We start from the raw sequence: 20643 nt of genomic DNA, 5'->3' as shown, positions 1-20643 counted from the left end.
TAAAGGAAACTGTTTGGGGCTGTATGTGAGAACACTATATTACCTGCTCAATACTTCTGTAAATCTAAAACTCTTCTAAACGGCAAAATCTATTAATAAGACATTTTCTAAATTAAAAAAAAATTATTTTTATAGAATATTCTAACTACAGAAGTGGCCCAAATATAAAGACATCCCGTTTTAGGTGACCTACTTTACTCTTTAATCTCAAAAATTCAGAAAACTATTAATGTTCATCCCTTTTTGGAAGAGTGATTCATGGTTAATTTACTGTGGACATTCAAACAAGACATGAGAGTGACTGATCTAAAGAAGGAGGTCCTTTTGTTTGGGAGCAGGGCTGGGGAGTTATACTGTCTGTCATTGACATTAGAGAGTGCTCAAATAACTGATAGGGTTAATTTTCAACAGGATTCTTTCTAGATGTAACTATAGCCCACCATGTCTCAGGGCAATAACGCACTAGGGATATCAAAGTATCCTCTGGATTTTCCAGGTTTTACTAACAGCTTCATAATCTCAGTGACTTCTAACAACAAATATCTACTTTCTGCCCATGGCGCACATTAATAGCGGTGGAACAGTTGCTGGGGCTCTGTTTTGGGCTTGGATGGACCTATGACAAGAGTCATCTTTTTCTGGTTCCCAGACAGAAGGAATACTCCCTCTCTGTGCAGTAATGCTATTATGGCAGAAAGGGACCAAAGAGGGCAGGTAGAAACATTCAGTCTTCTCTAAAGCCTCTTCTTGGAACTTATCCATCCATTTTTCATTGGCTGAAGCCAAGTTGTGTGGCGGGGCCCAGCCTCAGGGCCAGAGAAAGGACAATTTGAATATTTGCTTAAAAACAGTCTAGCAATCCTTGCCACCATTACTAGTCATCAGTTATCAGAATCAATCACCAGTTCCTTTGAAATGAAATCAATAAAACAGAATCCATATCCACCTGAAACAATTATAATGTGACTCTAAGTTCATTGATGTAAGGGATGATATAGTATTTAATCTGTTAAAAATTCTTCGTAGTGTTTAGCAGAGCGTATCACACATAGTAAGCATTCAGATATTTGCTAATTTGAGCTGATTATTTGGGAGTGAGTTGAAATGGAAACTAGAGCAGTCAATAGAAATAAAAACATGTAGGCAGATACTCCTCAGGGTAAAGCTACTCCCCAGGGTAACTGGAAAAGTGATAGAGAGACTTCAGAAATCTGTCCACGTGTCTGGATGATTTTGTAGAAAGGAGGAATATATATTTTTGAGAGGCTCTATGTAATAGATGCTTGATGACTTCTTTTTGCCTCTCTAAGTGTGTAAGGATGTTCTCCACTCCTCTTGCAGGAAGAACAGAATTTAGGCCAGTGGAGAAAGATGAACGTGTTGTAAGTATCTGTGCCTGTCTGAGCATCTCCTCCTTTTGCTTTGCAGCCACCTTCGCATTCCTTAGAGCCCTCCAACTACCCCTCCTCTTCCTTCGACCCAGATTCTTCCTGAAGGGGCCCTATCATCATCACGTGCTGCCTTTCTCTCATAAAGCTTCCTCTTTATTATGTGTGGACACTTTCCTTGTTGAAACTGCTGAGTATTCTGGACTATTCTATGGAGCTGAGGAAGAAAGTTGAAGTATACTAAATAAATGCTTTCAATATCCCAGTTTAAAGAAGGGGTTTGGTGGGACTTTCAAGAAATGTGGAAAAGGTTCTGAAAGTTAGAGATTAGAGAAAATAAGAGGAAAACTTTCCCAGCAGATGTTTCATAATACAACTTTGAAGAACACATAGTATATCTCACTTTTCTTCTCTTTCCTCCCTCTTCCTTTTGATGATATTTTGACCACCTATTTTCTTGTTATTTTCACAAAACGTAGGACTTCAAAATTCTCCAACATTTCTTAAAGTCAACTCTGAGGTTAAGCCAACATAAATTATTTACTGTCATTGATTGCAACCTCTTAGGGCTTCAAGTGAGAATGTAGAAATACAAAGAAAAGTTGTTGTAACAGAAAAATGAGAGAAAAGAGAAAAAGAGGCTAGTGGCAAAGAAACTATGAAATCAAACAAGCATGGAGACAATTTTGTGGTAACACACAAGTAAACTACACATACGTTTATTATAAGAAAACTCTAAGGCTTAAATGAGCTAATATATCTAGCAATATTTGCAAATCTATCAATGAATGCAGAACTATTTATATGATAGACTTAGAATTATTTTAAATAGCACACTAAACTTGGTTTATAGATTGCTGGAATTACTATTAATGCTAAAACAGGTAAAAGTATTATTGGTAAGATACAGCTACAAAACACTAACCATCTGACAAACATGTTAGTGTCTGTGGCAGTGTCATCTTTGCATGCTAATTCAATGGCAATGCAATGGCTGGGATATTTGTGAAACTCTTCATTTGAGACTGACTTCAGAAGTTTATTACCAGGCTATGTTAATCTCATAATTTAAGAAATGAAATTTTTATTTTTAATTTTTATCCAGTTTGCTCACGGGCATCATTTCTACAGATAGACTCAAAAAAATTTCAGTCTTTACAAGTACCAAGTTAATTCCCAAAAGAAATGAAGTCTTGCTACCACTTATGACATTTAAAGTAATGTTGCTGGTAGTCCAGAAACAAACACATACATATACCTAATTTATGTCAAAGGCAAAATTGCAGTTCAGTAGAGAACATATGAACTTTTCAGTAAGTGGTTCCAGGTATCCATACTGAAAAATAAATGTATGGACCCCACATGATTTCATCCACGAAAAACTGCACAATGAATCAAAGATTTAAATGGGAAAAACAAAAGTAGAGCAATTGAGAGAAAAGATGAGAGAACACCTTGGTGACTTTTAATTGGCAAAAACTTCTTCAATCAGACATGAAGAGACTAAACATAAAAGAAAAATAGTTGATAAATAGGACTATATTAAACACCATTAAGCAACTAAAACGGCAACTCATATAGCTGGAGAAGGCATTTCTTCTCACTATGTATTTCTGACAAAGTACTCAGTGTATTCGGAATACACATGCGCACACACACCATAAACTCAACAATCCAAATGAAAAAGAGACAATCCAAAGAAAAATGAACAAAGGACTTAGAAACATATTTTGCAAAAAAGAGATATATATGTCCAAATTGTCAACAAACATAAAAAAGGGCTTAATTTCCTTAGTGAAGTGCAAATTAAAACCTCAATGAAATATCACTACATATCTACCAGAATACTTAAAGAAAATACCAAATTAGAAATATTGTGGAACAACCCAACAGAAATACACTGCTGGTAGGCAGGTAAATTGGTGCAATTTTAGCAAATTCTGACAGCACCTGCTAAACAAACACACGTGTGTACAATGTGACCTAACAATTCTATTCCTAGACCTTAGATCTTATCCCATGAAATTGCCAATATTCAATTATTTGTCATTTACAAAAATGATAATTTCATTTGGTTCACAAGCACAAGAGAAAAGTTTCCATATATTCCCCAAATGCTATTTTTAGGATGTTTTAAGGAGTATCATTCATGATAGACCCAAACTGGAAACTAATCATATGCTCAACAAAAAAGATAAAGTGTGGCCTATTCATACAGTTAACCACTAAAACGCAATGCGAATATATGTGCAAATATATGGATGAATCCAACAAAGATACTGTTGATGAAAGAATTAAGTCAGTAAGACTGTATAGATTTGGTTATGTAAAGTACAAAAACAGTCAAAACTAACCTAGACATTAGAAGTCTGGAGATTGGTTATCCTTGCTTGGGTTACACAGCATCTGAAAGAGATCACAGCAGTCTTCCTGGTGTGTGGATGATCATCTGTTTCTTGATCTGGTACTCAGTTCACAGTTTGTGAAGACTCGGTGAGCTGTACATCCATACGTGCAATTTTTAAGGCTAACGTTATACTTCACTAATTTTTTTACATAATGGTGTTGCCCACGCTATGAAGGTACACTTTGAAGATAAGTGGAAAAATATTTAAAGAAATAATTGGCTTACTGGAAAAGTGTGTAGATTACTGAGAATTCTTTTCATGAAAACAATACTCAAAGTCCCCCTGTGTTTGTAAAGCAGGACACAAAGTTTTAGTCAAGGCCGTGCTGGATGCTATAGAAATCATGGAGATGATTTTGAAAGCAGTACCTCAACAATGCCAGATTGTCAAGAAAGACTCTCCTTGCATTATTTGCTATGGTTTTGACATAGATCAGTACATGTGAAGACTGTCACATTAGATATTTGCAAATGCAAAGTGTAGAAACAATTACGTACAGCAGCAGTAATTAAACGGTGCTCACAAACTTCAACATTATTGCTTCCTTTACCCAATAAAATGACAGTGTTTTTTTTTTATCATTTCAGATTTTGTACAAAGTGTTTTTATGGTATCAGTCACCAGCCTATAACGGCCCTTTTCACTTCCATGGAGGGACTCAACGTAATTTTGGAATAACAATATTTTATATACTGTTCACCATCTCACCATCAGTTTTTACCTCTTGGCTTTGATAATCTTAATGACACTTGAGGACATTTAATCTCTCAGTTGTATTTTTAAAAAATCAATTTTTACTTTCTTACATACACGTAAATTAAAGTCACTTCAATTTACTTGATCCAAATTTACTTCTCTTTGGTAGTTATGAACCAGTTCATCCATTTTTAGCAGAGATAATAAATATCTGTTTAGATTAACAGATTTTTATTCAGACACAGCTGTGCTGTTGGATAATTGTTTCATTTCTTCCTCAATGAAACTTAGGGGTAACGTTAGTTCTTCGTTTCCACAAATATTAGGAAGATGCTTTCTACAGGTAAGGAAACACTGCTGGCACTGTGTCTATAAGCAAAAGTGGACATCATAACACTACCAGGAATTTTAAAAAATACAAATTGATTTAAAATAAACATTAGGCTTAAAAAAAGGAATTAAATTTTCTCTCAGTGAAGATTAGGCTTCAAGCCTCAAGTCCATACTTGAACATTAGCTTTGGAATTCACGAATCTACTATGGCTGGAAGTAGTTTATATTTGAAAATAGATGGCAATAAGAGATAATGACGATAATAACTTAGCTTCATACAGCAGTTTATTGATTTGGAAGCCGAGCCTCAGAAAGCTACCTACTTTATCCAAGATCATAAATTTAGCACGTAGCAGAGCTGGGGCTAAAGAACAAATTTCAGAAGTGTTTGCTTCATATGCTTCTCATTATACTAGGGCTCCATTTTCAAGATATATTGGCCAAAATATTTGTTCTAATTTAACGTGGATGAAAAAGAAAAAAATGCAAGTCAGCGGTAGTTGGCCTCGAGAGCAGAAATTGTATACCTAACAAAGAGTCAGTTTACAGGATCTGTATGCAATTATAATAAAGACTTGTAAAACCAGGGAAGTTACCTTCCCTTGAGAACTAGTGCCACTGAGTCATGGGTTTGTATCTGGACTTGTTCCAAGGCTCCAGCCCTTCAGACCCCGCATCCCACACGAGCTGGAGGAACACAGGCTATTCTTAGACAGGGAAACTTGGCGCATTAGACACGTTCTCTTAGCCAGCTGGAGTGAGAGGGAAACAGCAGGACAAAAATTAAACAAGTGGGAAGCCCTGTGGGGCCATCACAACCACTTAAGTTTTATAATTTCAGGGGCTCTAGAGCAGTCTACTAAATGTCCAGTAATAGGTGATGCTAGAAATTATACTGCATATATGCCATTCCTTTAACTTAAAGACTGACTCATAAGGAGACATTATTTAGGCATATGAAATTGGCAAATATAACTATATCTAATGAATGTCTATATTGATAATAGATATCTAAAATCCATATCATCTATATCTTTCTATATCAGGATAGATCTATAGAAATTCAAATGAGGATTTGAACGTTACTCAAAACACTCGTGTGTGCAGAAGTTATACTGTTTTTATTGAATCAAATTCCATCTGATTCTGAGGCCTCATCTCTCAGAGATAGTGAGCAATTCAGTCTTAGACACTCAGGATCCTGTGGGTCTTACACAGAGCACATTCTTCAGTGTCACCCTCATTCCCCATCGGCTCTTTAATCCATGCCAATTACCTGAGATTCCTTTTGCCCAGGTCGCATGGTTTGGGCATCGGGACCATTTCTGAGTGTGGTTTGGAGTCTATCTTCCCTTACAGCACCACAAGACCATTAACTTTTGTAGTACGCTAAGTGTACAAGACTCTAGTTGGTGAGCAGATGTGGGGGGCATGGGAGGGGAGGGGGTCACTGCCTCTATTGTGCTTGTAGACCTCCTGGCCCACCTAGTTTGAGGAAAATTTACCCTCTCATTTCTGAAGCCTGCATTTCATGACATGTCTTCTCTTCCGTTAGCAATTCAAACAAAACAAAACCACCTGAAAAGTGCAGGATTCTACAAAACAAAGCCAGAAATTCGGGTTTTTGGGGGGCAATCTCCATATTTCATTTGACATCTCAAGGCTGCTGTGACAAGGAGCCCCTAAGAATTGGCTACCTTCGGGTGCAGGGTGGAGATGTAAGAATACAGAGACGAAGAAACCCTAATGAGATCCTGAATAGATTACTTATTATGTAATCTATTCAGATACACAGGGCATTAATTTGTACTAGCAAAACAAATATCCAATTGTGCTTAAAAACTCTTTATATGCGGGGGCTGGCCCCATGGCGCAGTGGTTAATTTCGCAGGTTCTGCTTCTCACGTCATGGGGTTCGCTGATTCGGATCCCAGGTGTGACATGGCACCGCTAGGCAAAAGAATCCCATGTATGTGCAGGCTACAGCTGCATGCTGTGGTAGGCGTCCCACATATAAAGTAGAGGAAGATGAGCATGGATGTTAGCTCAGGGCCAGTCTTCCTCAGCAAAAAGAGGAGGATTGGCAGTAGTTAGCTCAGGGCTGATCTTCCTCAAACAAACAAACAAACAAACAAACAAACAAATAAATAAATAAATAAAAATGCTTTATTTGCAGTGATAACCCAGATTCTCTTATCCTTCTATGATTATATCGCATCTGTCCCATAGTGTTATTGCTGTTAATGTTTCATTTCGATTGGGTTTGCTTTGTTTTCGATCCGATGTTTTTCTTGTCTGATGCAGCCCTGGGTTGGCACTAAGGGCTACTTAGGGTTTGTTTTTTGTAGGAAGGGAGACTAATTTATATACATTGCTGGGAATTCTCTCTCTCAGAGGAGCTCCTGTTGTAAGTTTCTATAGCTGTAGCCTGCATGAACTTGTAGAAACTCTGAATCTAAGATCTGATGATGCTCAGAAGTGGCACTGCAGCTCTGTTCTCTGGGTACCCTGAAGTTTGAACATGGCTGAAGTTGCAGCCCATGCTGACTTCTGAAGGAGAGAAGTTTCAAGGCTAGACAGACCCTATTTTTTTTTTTTTTTAACGGTTTTAGTCACCTGCACCCTTGGCTATAGCCATAAGTTATTTTATAATGTAACTATTGTATGTCCATTCTTGTGTACAGAGTTTTAAAAGCAGGTTAAAAATTCTTAATAGTATACCCATCTATGCCTAAATGTAACTTTTAAAGATACAAAACTGACAGTGTTCACTTAGTAACCAGACATCAGGCTTACATCCTTGAAACTTCCTCAGTTTACTTAGTTTAGAATGAATTTGTCTCCTATTTTCATAGAGCACTCATTCTTCTAAGTAGAAGCTTATAACAAGGAAAAGGCTGAGGTTAGAGGAACAGGAGTCTGCTGACTATCCTTTGAGTGCTGCTTCAAGTCTCTCGGCCACCTCTTTTAATACCAAATTTAACAATTCCGTTAACAGTTATAAGTACATTTCTATGTATATTATATATTTTGCACAAAAGCCTAATTTTAGGGAATTTGATAGGTTGCTCCCTAATAAAAAATGTAAAAGAGACTGAAATGGTACACATATTTAATCAATGAATTTCAAAATTAATGTTACCTCAGGGAGAAATATATTAAACTTAAATAAAAGTTTAAGGTTTGGGGTGAATTTTTTGTTGCAACTATAAGAGCTGCTCAAAGAAATCTGTCAGCCTAACGCAAGGTATCTTCTATATTGAAAAGAAAAGAAGCCATGATCTATGTGTATAGTGTTATGATTCATAATTGGTATTTGGTTTATTCATGGCGTCCAAGTAAAGAAACCCCTTTACTGCAAGTCTTGACAAGCAGACAATGAAGCTATATACTGCCATTCAGATTTCTCAAGGTAAGAATTTAAGATAACACACTTAGTCTTATGGAATTCAAGTTTAATTATTTTTAATATTGGGGAATTGTGATTTAAAAGCTTTTTAATGAAGATGTATTTCACCATAAAATTTACAGGTACCTTAAGAGCCACTCTTTTTTTTTTTTTGAAGTTTTCTCCATACAAAATTGAGCAGTGCCTTCCTAGTCATCTATAGACACAGAATTCATCTTAACAAATTATGACGGTAACAGTGACTACTTTTAGGCCATTAAATATCTTTTAATAGGAAGAAGTGCCACTTATCTGTTTAGTTCAAACTGTGTAAATGGCTATGTAAGTCTATCTTAATACTTAGGAATATTTAAAATTTGAGGTCCTTCACCTAAATAAACTTCTGGCCAAGTCTATTTTCACCGTCATGTGAATGCTAATAAGCTGATAACATGTGTTACCAGTTCCATCACAAAGTAAGTAGATGTACTTGAAATTGAATTTCTTTAACTATGCAAGGAAAGGAGTTTCCCGATGTAATTGGCATCCTCTCCTATGTAGGATTATAAAAGTTTAGAATCAAAGGCTGTTCTTGTTCATAAGAGCTTAACTATTCCCTATTATGGAATGTGTGCTAAGCAACACACTTCACTCGGTCTAAAAATCTACCTATCACATTTCTCCTCTATTTTATGGTAATTCCATTGAAACTTGAAATTTTGTGTCTTAGCAACCACCTCATAAAGATGTTAATACCTGATAGTGGGAGCATTTGAAAACTTCATTAGGAACATCCTTGAACAAGTAAAACCAGAGACAGAAAATATAAATGGAGAATAAAGCATGAACTAAGCCCCTGGGGACACAGGATGATACGGCTCAGGAATGAAGGAAGATGAAGATCTTAAGGAAAGGTGGTCAGTGAGGATATTAAAGATCATATTTTGATTCTCTCCAAATTTTGCTTCAGACAGTTGAAATTACACAGTGCTTCTAGATCGATAGAGTCAAACTATGTTAGATGATCAGCAAGTCTGTAAAATGTAGAATTTTATTCATTTTCTAAGAATATATTCTGTGACAATATTCTAACTCACAGAGCTAATATCAAGGAGTTGAAATTGTTCCCACATTTCCAACCAATGTTTACACAATTGCTGAGCTTGCCTTGTTAGAAAGTGATGTGGTTAAGAGACAGACTTTTGAAGCACTTCCTGAATTTTCAGATAAAATGTGATAAGAAATATTAAAACTGTTTTTGGTGTATGCCTTTCCACAGGGCCACTTTTCCTTATCAATAAAAGAGCCAGACCCATTATCATCTAGGCAGGGATGTAAATATGCTTTGGAAACACAGAATGTTGTCTCCCTTAGAAAGGTAGGTATGACGTGGGGACCTTTATTCTCAACAAAAAGATATAAGAAGAGTTTTGAAAGTTTCTTTCATAAAATCAATACCCCACATCTTAGAGGAGATAATCACTGGGGAGAATATGCTCTCGAAAGTAGGAGAGATGAGAAATGAAGCTGAATCAAGTTTCTAGAAATGATTGGCCGTGAGAAAGAGACTTCATCAGAAGCCAAGAGAGATCTAACACTGGCTTCCGAGAATGATGGCATGATGTCAAAGTGCAGAGACCTGGGCATGGAACCTGCGTAGAGGGGGTAGGCATTTATCCTTCCTTCTTCACAGAACTGAACAAGTCGGTAATAAACACGGCAAGAAGAACTGATTTCATTCTCTTGTTTTATGTGTGACTTTGGGAGAGTGATCTTTGTACAGGGAGTAAACCACTGGATTTCTTGGGAAATTCAAAATGTGTTTAAGAAGGCAGCATTGGTATTTGAATATGACAATCTCTGGTAAGGATCTCTCACCTTCCTCTCTTAACCTGCTAATTCACATCATTCCTTCAAAATCCTTCCACACCTTCCTGACTTCAGAAATCATGTCTTTCACTTCAGGTCTGCAAACCACTTTTCTTCTTTTATAGCAAATATCTGTAAATAAATTAGCCAGTTAAATTTTGTTATCTGTTTGGGTGTTTCAGATAACTAAAAAGCAAAATATTTACAAATCCTTCTCTTATTTAAATACATTAAAAATCACCCATCCAGGAAAGAATGGAATAGTATTTTATTCTGTGTTTTTTAAGACATGATATCATATGTTTTCTTACATTTATCCTCTCTCATTTGTCTAACCTCTATCCTCTACTTGGGTATCTTTTGGGGTAGCCTCATTCAGTAGATATTACCTCCAGGGGATGCCTTGGAAACTCTCATAATATGATACTAAGAACTCAGTACTATTCTTACAAAGACCTCATAAAACTCCAACACATGGGGCATGCAATCTGTGGAATGGAATTTCAAAATCTTTCCACCATCTAATCTTGAGAAATAGCTTCCTACATTTTACCAGGAATTGCTGAATCTCAACTCTCTTGATGGATGCAATTAAAGCAAATGATGCTGACTCTTTCTACACCCATTATCTGAGCAGCAGAAATGAAAAGGTCTAGACCCCATCATGTCAGAATCACTAGCTGCGCTAATAGTCCACTCCAGGCCAAGGAAAAAGCAAAAGAAGTAGCAAAAGTGAGCAAAGCATGCCACCACCACTTTCTACTTTCATTTCAATATTTACCACTATTACCAGCCTTAGCCTCAGAAGCTATGCCAGCAGGGTAATCTCAGTAACCACTACAAACTGATAGTCAATTCGGTTAAAGCCCATTTGTCCTCTTCGAATAGCTTGTTTGTAGAAACTGTTACTCATTACTAATTCCACAGGGCATTCTCAAGGCTGCTGGCACATGAGAAATCTTAGCCATCCCTGGATTCCAGATTTTGGGCTTTTAAATCTGAACTTTAATCTCTTGGCACTAATTCTGCTTTGGCCATTCTTACTCTGAGCCCATACCTGTTTCCATGCCCTTCCAGTAGAGATTGTTGTATTTCACCCTTGAAGGAAACAGCTTATATATTCAAAACAATGTCTAAATATAAAAATTAATGCTTGTTATAAAAAAGAGATACTTCAAGTAATCTGCTAATACATCCATGATCTATTCCACAGTATATTTATCTCCCTAGAATAGGATTTTCTTTTCTGTATAAGATGTCACTAGGTCCTTTCTTCTTTTTAAACTTCCTTTTAATAGTCTAATTTCATTTAGTTTTATAGTAAAATTTCAAATACCTTGTTATCTTTTCAACTTTTTTTGTGCCTCCAGGCAAGATACAGAAACCAAGACTAGAGAAAGAAATATTGTTTTTATAAGTATCTAGAAAAATCTGTCATGTTTCTATGACAACCATAACACTTATACCTGTAGACATTCCCCTTTTGAAATTCAAGGAGAGTTTGAAATAAAAGACTCTCAAAAGTCACAATTTCTGTTATATTGGCTGCATGACTCTCTCATCACGTGTCAGGTTAACCTAGCTCAGAAAAACTACTACAAAGATCTTTTAGGTCATGTTTCACTAGACTCATTCAAACTCTTCAATCCTATTCCATCATTCCACCTATCCACTCATACCTTCTGAAGAGAAGTTTGTGCCTGTAAAAGGAATATTTCCCAGCTTCAAAATTTACTATAAAGCTACAGTAAGTAAGACAATAGAGTATTGGCAGAATAGACAAATAGATGAATGGAACAGAATAGAGAGCCCAGAAATAGATACCATAGGTACAGTCAACTGATTTTTGACAAAGAATCAAAGGCAATATACAATGGAGCAAAGATAGACTCTTCAGCAAATGGTGCTGGAACATCTGGACATCCACGGGCAAAAAAATAAATATAGATATAGACCTTAACCCTTCTTAAAAATTAGCTCACCACAGACCTATGATCCAAATGTAAAACACAAAACTATAAAACTCCTAGAAGATAACAAAGGCAAAAACCTAGATGACTTTGACTTTGAGTATAGTGATGTCTTTATCGGTACAACAAAGATACCATCCATGAACGAAGTTGATAAACTGGACTTCATTAAAATTAAGAACTTCTGCTTGGTACAAGACAGTATCAAAAGAATGAAAAGACAAGCTACAGACTCGGAGAAAATATTTGCAAAAGACACATCTGATAGCAGATTATTATCCAAAATATATGAAGAACTCTTAGAACTCAATAACAAAATGAACACCTAGATTTCTGGTCTTCACTCCTACTATGATTGAGAATTCTTAGGAAGCTAACAAGAAACAAAGTATTTTGACATTGTCAGGAATAATGTAATGCAAGGGATGGATGGTTTCAGGACCACTGAACCACACACATTTAAAAGAAAATTTTGTTAATTTCAAATCTTATAATATTCTAATTTGATTATATAAAATGAAAAGCTTGAAAGATCATTTTGAGGATGTATAAAAATTCACATGCATTCTGCTAAAAGAGCTTGAGTATGGACTATAAAAGGACATTAGACATTTTTTCTGAGATCTCTGTGTGATTGTGTATGTTATTCCGCAACCTGTAAGGAGAAACAGGTTATTAAGTTTGTCGGACACAGCACAAAGTCAGGTAACAACAGGAAGGGTTTGTTCAATCATCATCAACTGTGCATCCTGGCAATTAGGAGTTCAATACCTTGATTTAGAGAGCACTGGTCTGGGATTACAAGCTTAAATATTACTAGCGGGAGTGTTTTGACTCATGAAGAGCTGAGAAGAGAAGTGGTTTTATGACCTGAGAAAACAAGTTCTCTTTCTTCCTCTTACTAGCTTTCGGCCTCAGATTGCCCTGATTAGGTGTCTGCTAAGGATCCTATTGAAACTTCTTGGTTGAGAAACTGATCCTCTAGCTGAGTTGGGCTTTAGATGTTAAAAAGAAAAAAAAAATCCCTTAATGAGAAATTGTAACCTATCATGAATATAACAATATTCAAAACAGTTTCTGGTTTGAATATGCTCTTCATTTTCAACCAATATATTCTTGTCTTATTTGAATGAATAAGCAGTACAACCTAAGTATTTGCAAATTGGCATATTGGGATTTTTTTTTCTGCAGTAACGGTGAATTATTAAGTATCATATTCTCTAGAAACCTAGTATTTAACCATTTTATATAGGCCTGCAGTTTTCTTATGTTGTACTTTTAAGGAATTTGACAGAGTCCAGGGAGTTGTTGGTCCAGGTCTTGGCACAAGCCTTGCTGCAGTGATCTCAGTGTCCTTCAGCTTCTGCTGCCAAAGAATGATGTAATCAATTTGATACCATCACTTGACCCTGGGGGCATCCATGATGTATTTCGGGTGCACTGTGGTGCCCTGAGCACACTGCTGCTTAACGCATATTTCAAGTGGGTCTAGACAATAATTGCTGGCATTCGCAGTCCTGCATGATCTGACTCTAGTTTACCTAGTAGTATTAATCAACAAAGAGAAAATTGAAACCAAGATAGCATTATTACAGTCCAGCAATGTTGTGAGGAGTCTGCCTAGATCTTAGTACTCACATTTCCCCCTGGTGGTTTTCACTGTGGTAGGTTTCCATTTGCTAATCCTTTGTTCTTCTGTCTAAAAAGCTGGGATATGGTCAAAGACTCCTCAATACCTGAAGGCTCATCTATGAGTTTTTAGAGATTGATTTGACCAGTACTTTTGGAGAAAGCATTAAAAATGGCAGTTAGATTTCTGTGCTTCATTCTGGTTATACTATAAATTAGTTCTACTGTCTGATCTCATCCCTGGCTCTCATTTTTCTTTTTTTCTTTTCTTATCTTTAAATTGAGACCATTTCCTTAACATCTTTTCTACCTCCAAAAATTTTGCAAGTTTATGATGGGTTACAAACTCTCCACTTCAGATGAATTGTTTTTGAGGAAATAAAGGTATTAAAAATATAGGCGTATTCAGTATATATTTTAAATTTATTGACTTGATAACTGCTCTAGTGTCAATTTCAAGATCAAAGAGAAAACAATGCATTTTTATGCTGACTATCACATAAAGACTCACCTCCATATCAACTCAACTTTTGAAGGTATATTAGTTAAGGTTTTTTGGTCTCAAGTAGCAGAAACAGAAGCATCTCCCAGAACACAGAGGCAAGGAGTGCACCTGGACCCTGTAAAGGAGTTGAACGAGAGCCTGGTGAACCACCAGGACATGTGTGGCAGTCAGAGTTAGTGTTTCTCTCTAAGCAGTTCAACCTACAGCTATGGGCTAAAAGAGCATTTTTTCAGAAGAAGTTTGCCTTTCCCAGTTTCTTCCAATTTAAAGTATTTCCTCCTGTTACACTTCCTCATTTCAAGTGAATTTGCTTTCTTGGTACTTAAGAGAATTTCTATCACATATTTACTATATGGGTGTGCTTATTTACTTGTTATGTATCCACTGTGTCTGTCTCACTGTGAACTTAAGCTCTCAGAAGGCATGGGTCATACCTGTTAGGTTTATTAATATTTCCCAAGCTGCTAGCACAACGCCCAGGTAAAGCAGGTTCTCAGTAAGTGGCTGCTGAATGAATGCACAGGGCCATATGGCTCCTTTCATCTTTATTACTCTCTGCACTGTCAGCTTCATTCTTTTCTCTGCATATAGGCCTGCCTCCTTGTTTCTGGATACACATGTCTGTCATTCTTACCATTGATCATCTACCTATGAATCCTAATTCCAAATACCACCCTTGAGATCATCACTGTATAATAATAGAATGTAAGGGTTGGGAGTGCCCCATCTGGCTTCATTCAAACCACTAATTAAAAATAAAAAGATCTCAGGGCATAGTAAGGGAGAGATGCCAAGATTACCAGGTAAGCTCTCCTCCCCCAATAAAAGTGTAGTCTTCAAGCTGGGAGAACAGGATCAGCCAGCCTCTTCTGAATATTGACATTTATCAAGCAAATATTTTTTAGTTCCTATCACGTTCTTAGCACTGGTGCGGGGTATTGTGAAGGATTAAGGCATGAAAGTTCCTGCCCTGTAGACTAATTCTCAAGTCAAGCTTAACATAAATTAGACAGTCACAACGTAAACAGAAAAATAGTTTTCTAGCATCTTAATTATGATCTTTCTCCCTCTGGAAGACATGATTTATAGAGACCGTGTCCTTGATAAGATGTGCCAACTGTGAGAAAATATTTATGTAAATAATATATATATGTGTGTGTATATATATACATATACCAACTATATGAAAAATTATTAGTGAAAAATTAAAGTGTTAAAAATCTCCAAGAGAATATATTGTTGACCTTTCCAAAATCACTTCTGTGTGTCATGTGTGTAATAAAGAAACATAAGAAGCTAAAAAGAGAAACTAAGATGATAGTTGTCTAGGTAGGCCAGAGAATAATGAGGCAGAAAGGATAGAAATAGAAGCTAGCTTTTTTTTCAGTGTAACTTTTTGTATAATTATGTGTGAATTACTTGGCAGAGAGGTGACCCTGAACAAATTTTTCATAAGAGATGCCTAATACATTGAGTAAGACTAGAAACAGCATTTATTGTCCAAAACTTCTTAGGAATAATTTTTATTTGCTAGACCAATCAAGTATTATCTCTATGGATTACGTAATCATCTAAAGAAACAGCTTTGTCGAATGCAAGTTCTAATGATGTCTGCTACAGGAATAAACAATAATAGAGACCACTAATAAATGCATTAATTTTGCATTTCTTCCTGTGTTATCACAATGTCATTCGTAGTCTTTAAATTTTTCTCAACTAAATTCAGCTACATGCCATAAATTAGACTTTTTATTCACCTTTTTAGAACCGGTTAGCATAAGAAAGTGATCAGCCTTGTTTCAGTATCTGGTCTTTTTTCTCATAGAAGTTGTCCCCATTACTTGTTTCTTGGCACGTGTAAGAATACAGGAGATATATTAATGATATATTAATATATTCAATGATATGTTAAAGAAAGTTGGACAATTTTGAAGGCGATGATAGAGAAATGAATGTATGCAAGCATCTTGGAGTAAGGCAAAGCATGAATAGCAGAAAACTGAAAATGTTGGTATCTTCGCATGTTTGCTTCAGATGGACAAATCTGCAACAACATGGATGAACCTGGAAGACATTAAGTGAAATAAACCAGATACAGAAAGAAAAAAACTGCACAATATCACCTGTATGTGGAATCTAAAAGCCAAATATAAGGAAACAGTAGAATGGTGGTTACCAGGGGTGGGGAGGTGGGAAAATGGGGAGATGTCAGTCAAAGGATTCAAAGTGGCAGTTGTCCAGGAGTAATATGTCTAGAGATCTAATGCACAGTGTGAAGACTATAGTAATGACAGTACATTGAGTACTGGAAATTTGCTAAGAGAATAGATTTCAGGTGTTCTCATCACACGCACACACACACACACAAAATGATAACTACGTGAGAGGATGGATATGTTAATTAGCTTGACTGTAGTAATTACTTCACTATATATATATCAAATCATAATGTTGTACACCTTATATATATGCAAATTTTATTAAAAATAAAATAAATTATGGGCAAGAAGGTAGAAGGTCAAGTTAAGAGAAATTTGAAAAAACTTACTGGCCTTCTCTAGGCTATAAAAGAAAGGTCATGAAAAATTTAATGAATTTTCACAAGTTTCTGTCTCCGTATATGTTTACCTTACTAACATTTATCTTTCGTTCTAGGCTATTGTGTCAATACACTGAGGTGACTATATTTTCTGACCCAAAATATAAATATGTCTGCAAATTTTTCTAAAGTTTAAATTTGTGAGTATGAAGATGTTTACAGTATTATAAAAATTAAATCACAATTCATTATCTATTTAACTAATAACATTTATTGAAAATAAAATTATATAGCACTGGAATTTTCCTAGAAATATATATACTTGCCACACCTGTAGTATTTTCTTTGTGCTTCCAATAATTTTCATCTCATAAAATAAGGTGAAACCTGTCTCTTAAGAAATATATTAAGAATATATTAAGAAATATAAGCTGGGAAATTATTGAAAACTAGATAATAATAGAACTTTGGAGTTACAGAGCCTCTTAGAAGGGCTTCCATTTATCATTTTTCCTGAGATAGGAATCTTTTATCATAATATTTACAGATGACTGAAATATTCTTCATAAAAACACATAAGGTAATTTGATAAGAAAGTCACAACATTCATAGACCTCCAGTGAGGGGGGGCCAAATGATATTATAGAAAAAGTGTTGAATCACTGAAAGCTAGAAATCCTGAATCCTAACACTTGCTCTGCCATAAATTAGCTGTGTAATAATGTGCACACAGAGTGACCAGGGAGAAGGGAGCTTCGTTGCTAGTCCTTAACGTGGAATAATAATGGCCTCCCTTTTTATCTCACAAAGTTGTTAGAAGGACCAAATACCATAATGTTTATAAAAGAATTCACAAAACATTTATCCTTGAAGCGATGATAAAAAATAAGCTCAACTATGTTGAAAACTGCCACCACAAACCTTTTCCAGAAAGAGGTTTATTGAAGATATTTGGCACAATGATGTAAAAATACGATTCACTTCTGTGTTATAAGGGCTTCTGTAGCGCAGAATGCAGAGACTATACAGTCATAACAATCACGTGCTGTTTGAGATGCCCCCCAGGGCATCTTTAGGACTGAGCCTGGAAAATCTTTCAAGGATGTACATTTTTGTTGCTTTCAATCTCCATTGTTTTGCTGCTTCTTTGTTCACTAAACCAAAGTAATTATGAAGTATTTAAAAATTAGGAAAACATAGCTGTGTACCATGCAGCCACCACCCAAATTATATTAACGCTAACATTTTCACAATTTGCTTCAGAGCTTAGCATTTCTAAAGAAATAATATTATGAAGTCAGGCCTCCCTCTTTCTCATGGATAACTATTCTCTTCAAGTGCTGTGTATCTTCCCATCTCATGATGAGAGTTTTCCTAAAAATGGGGGTGTGTGTCCATGAATAACATATAGTATTCTGTGTGATTTTAAAAAATGTGAAGGTTTCTGTTATAGTTCTATCATCAAGTCAAAGATATTTTCAACCATCTATGCTCTCTCTTGTTCACAGGTGCTTGGGAGCCTGGAAACCATATTTTCCAGAATCCTTGCCAGAGTGTTGTGGGTTAGATTTCTTTCTGTAAGAGGACTTATATGAGATTGCACTATAGTATAGATTTTAATTCCTTACCAGGTCAAAAAGATTAATTTGGAGATAATCGGTAAGGAGAACGGTAGAGATATGATCAGGTTATAAAGGAGATCTTAGCATTTCTCAAATCATATATGACTGACTACTGTGTTTATTTATAAGATTTAACCTGTGTGGCATATATCAATTGAAGGGAGACTTGATTGAGGTCAGATGGATACCTTTGCTTTTCCAGTTCTGCCATTTCCTGTCAATTCTAACTTTATTCCAGCTGCATGTGTGTTGATGCTTTTCTAATAAAGTGAGTCACACTGTTTATAGGTCTAACTGTCTGGGAAGGATCTGTGAAAGGGATGGAGACAGTTTGATGTGTAAAAAGCGTGCCCTATTTTGTTCTCAAAGCATCAGTGTTTGAGTCCTCTCCAACCTACCCATTATCCGCTCATTTGTAGGAGGAGAAAGTCCAAGAACTTCTTTCAGTTATGTATAGGTTTAGATACCCAAAGATATGTGAATATCACCCATTCCTGCTTCATTTCAAAGGAAAAAACTAATCAAATAAGTTTTGTCGATGATTCTCTTGAGTCTTTTGCCAAATTTAGTGGCAATATTCTAGGCATTCTCAATTTTGTTCCATTAAGTTCATATAAATATATCAATTAAAAATAGTAACTCCATTTAAAAAAAAATTCCATATGATCCAGCCATTCCACTTCTGGCTATTTACCCAAAGAATATGAAAACACTAATTTGAAAAGATATACGCACCCCTATATTCATTGCAGCGTTATTCACAATAGCCAAGATTTGTAAGCAACCCAAGTGACCATCAATGGATTAATGGATAAAGAAGATGTGGTATATATACATACAATGGAATAGTACTCAGCTATAACAAGACAGAATCATGCCATTTGTGACAGCATGAATGGACTTTGAGGGTATTATGCTAAGCAAAATAAGTCAGATGGAGAAAGACAATTACCATATGGCTTTGTCATATGTGGAAGATAAACAAACACATAGATAGAGAGAACAGATTGGTAGTTACCACAGGGGAAAGGGGCAGGGAGAGGGCAAAAGAGCTACAGGGGCACATGTGCATAGTGACAAACGGTAACTTGACTTTTGGTGGTGAACACCATGCAGTCTGTACAGAAGTCGAAATACAATGATGTACACCTGAAATTTAAACAATATGACCACAATAAAATAAATTAATTAATTTTAAAAAATGGTAACTCCAAACAATTCTTTCTGCAATTCAAGATACTTCAAAGTACAATCATACAATTTCAAAATTAGATCTAGTACATTATTTGAGACTTCATTTTCTTAATTTGTTCAATTTAACCTTGCTTTCGTAGAATCAAATTTGAATGCCTTTCTGTTTGCAAGCATTGTACACCTAGCTTGATTTTGAAAGTAGCACTTCAAAGGTTCACGCATTTCTAAAATCCACTTGATGAGCAGAAAAGAGAAAAAATTTTGTTTTCGACACCAGCCTTCACAAAAACACTTTGAGGCTTAGTTATTATGTTTATATCTAACATATTTTTAAATTTTGGCAACTGTTTTTAGTTCCATTGGTAAGAAATTATGTTGCTTGACTATAATTATGAATTATATATGAAACATAAACATTTCCGCTCCCTGGGTTTGTGTTTTAGTTATAAAACTATTTTGAGCACAGAATTATGCCACAACAAAATTTGTATCATATTATTGTTGAAAAGACATTTGTTTATCAATGTTGAACTTCCAACTAAATTTATTGCAGCATTCATGATGACGTCAGCTATTTAACTTTAGATATTTCAAGTAGCAATTAATGAAACGTCTTTGGAATTAACTGATGAAGCCTCTGCTGACTCTGATATAGAGCTGACAGCACCTTCCCATTTGTAAAGCTACTTTTCTGCTAATTGAGTAAGACATTATCACCTATTGCTTCGCTTTCCCTACACAAAGATAATTTCTACTGAAAAATTAGCAAAATTAATTTGCATCATTCATTTGAGCTAAATGAAAAGTAATGCTTCAGGAGTGATATATAATGGCATATTTTGCTGCTGAACATCTAATGTATCATCCATGAACACAATGATCTTAAAAATAACTCCTAACTTTTGAACTAGAGGCTGATCCTTTGTCGGTAGATTAGTGCCTTCTGGTTTTCACAAGGTCAGTGACATTATGGTATTCATAGTGGATAGTAAATGTTGACCACCTTTTGTGCAAGACAAACATATTTATTTTCTTGACAACAAATTCAGTGCGTGATTTCTCATTAAATATGCATGTCTATTTTTTAAGCCATTTCTGTCAA

The sequence above is a fragment of the Equus przewalskii genome, chromosome 19 (genome assembly GCF_037783145.1).
Source record: "Equus przewalskii isolate Varuska chromosome 19, EquPr2, whole genome shotgun sequence".
NCBI lineage: Eukaryota > Metazoa > Chordata > Mammalia > Perissodactyla > Equidae > Equus > Equus przewalskii.
This window is presented reverse-complemented; position numbering follows the sequence as displayed.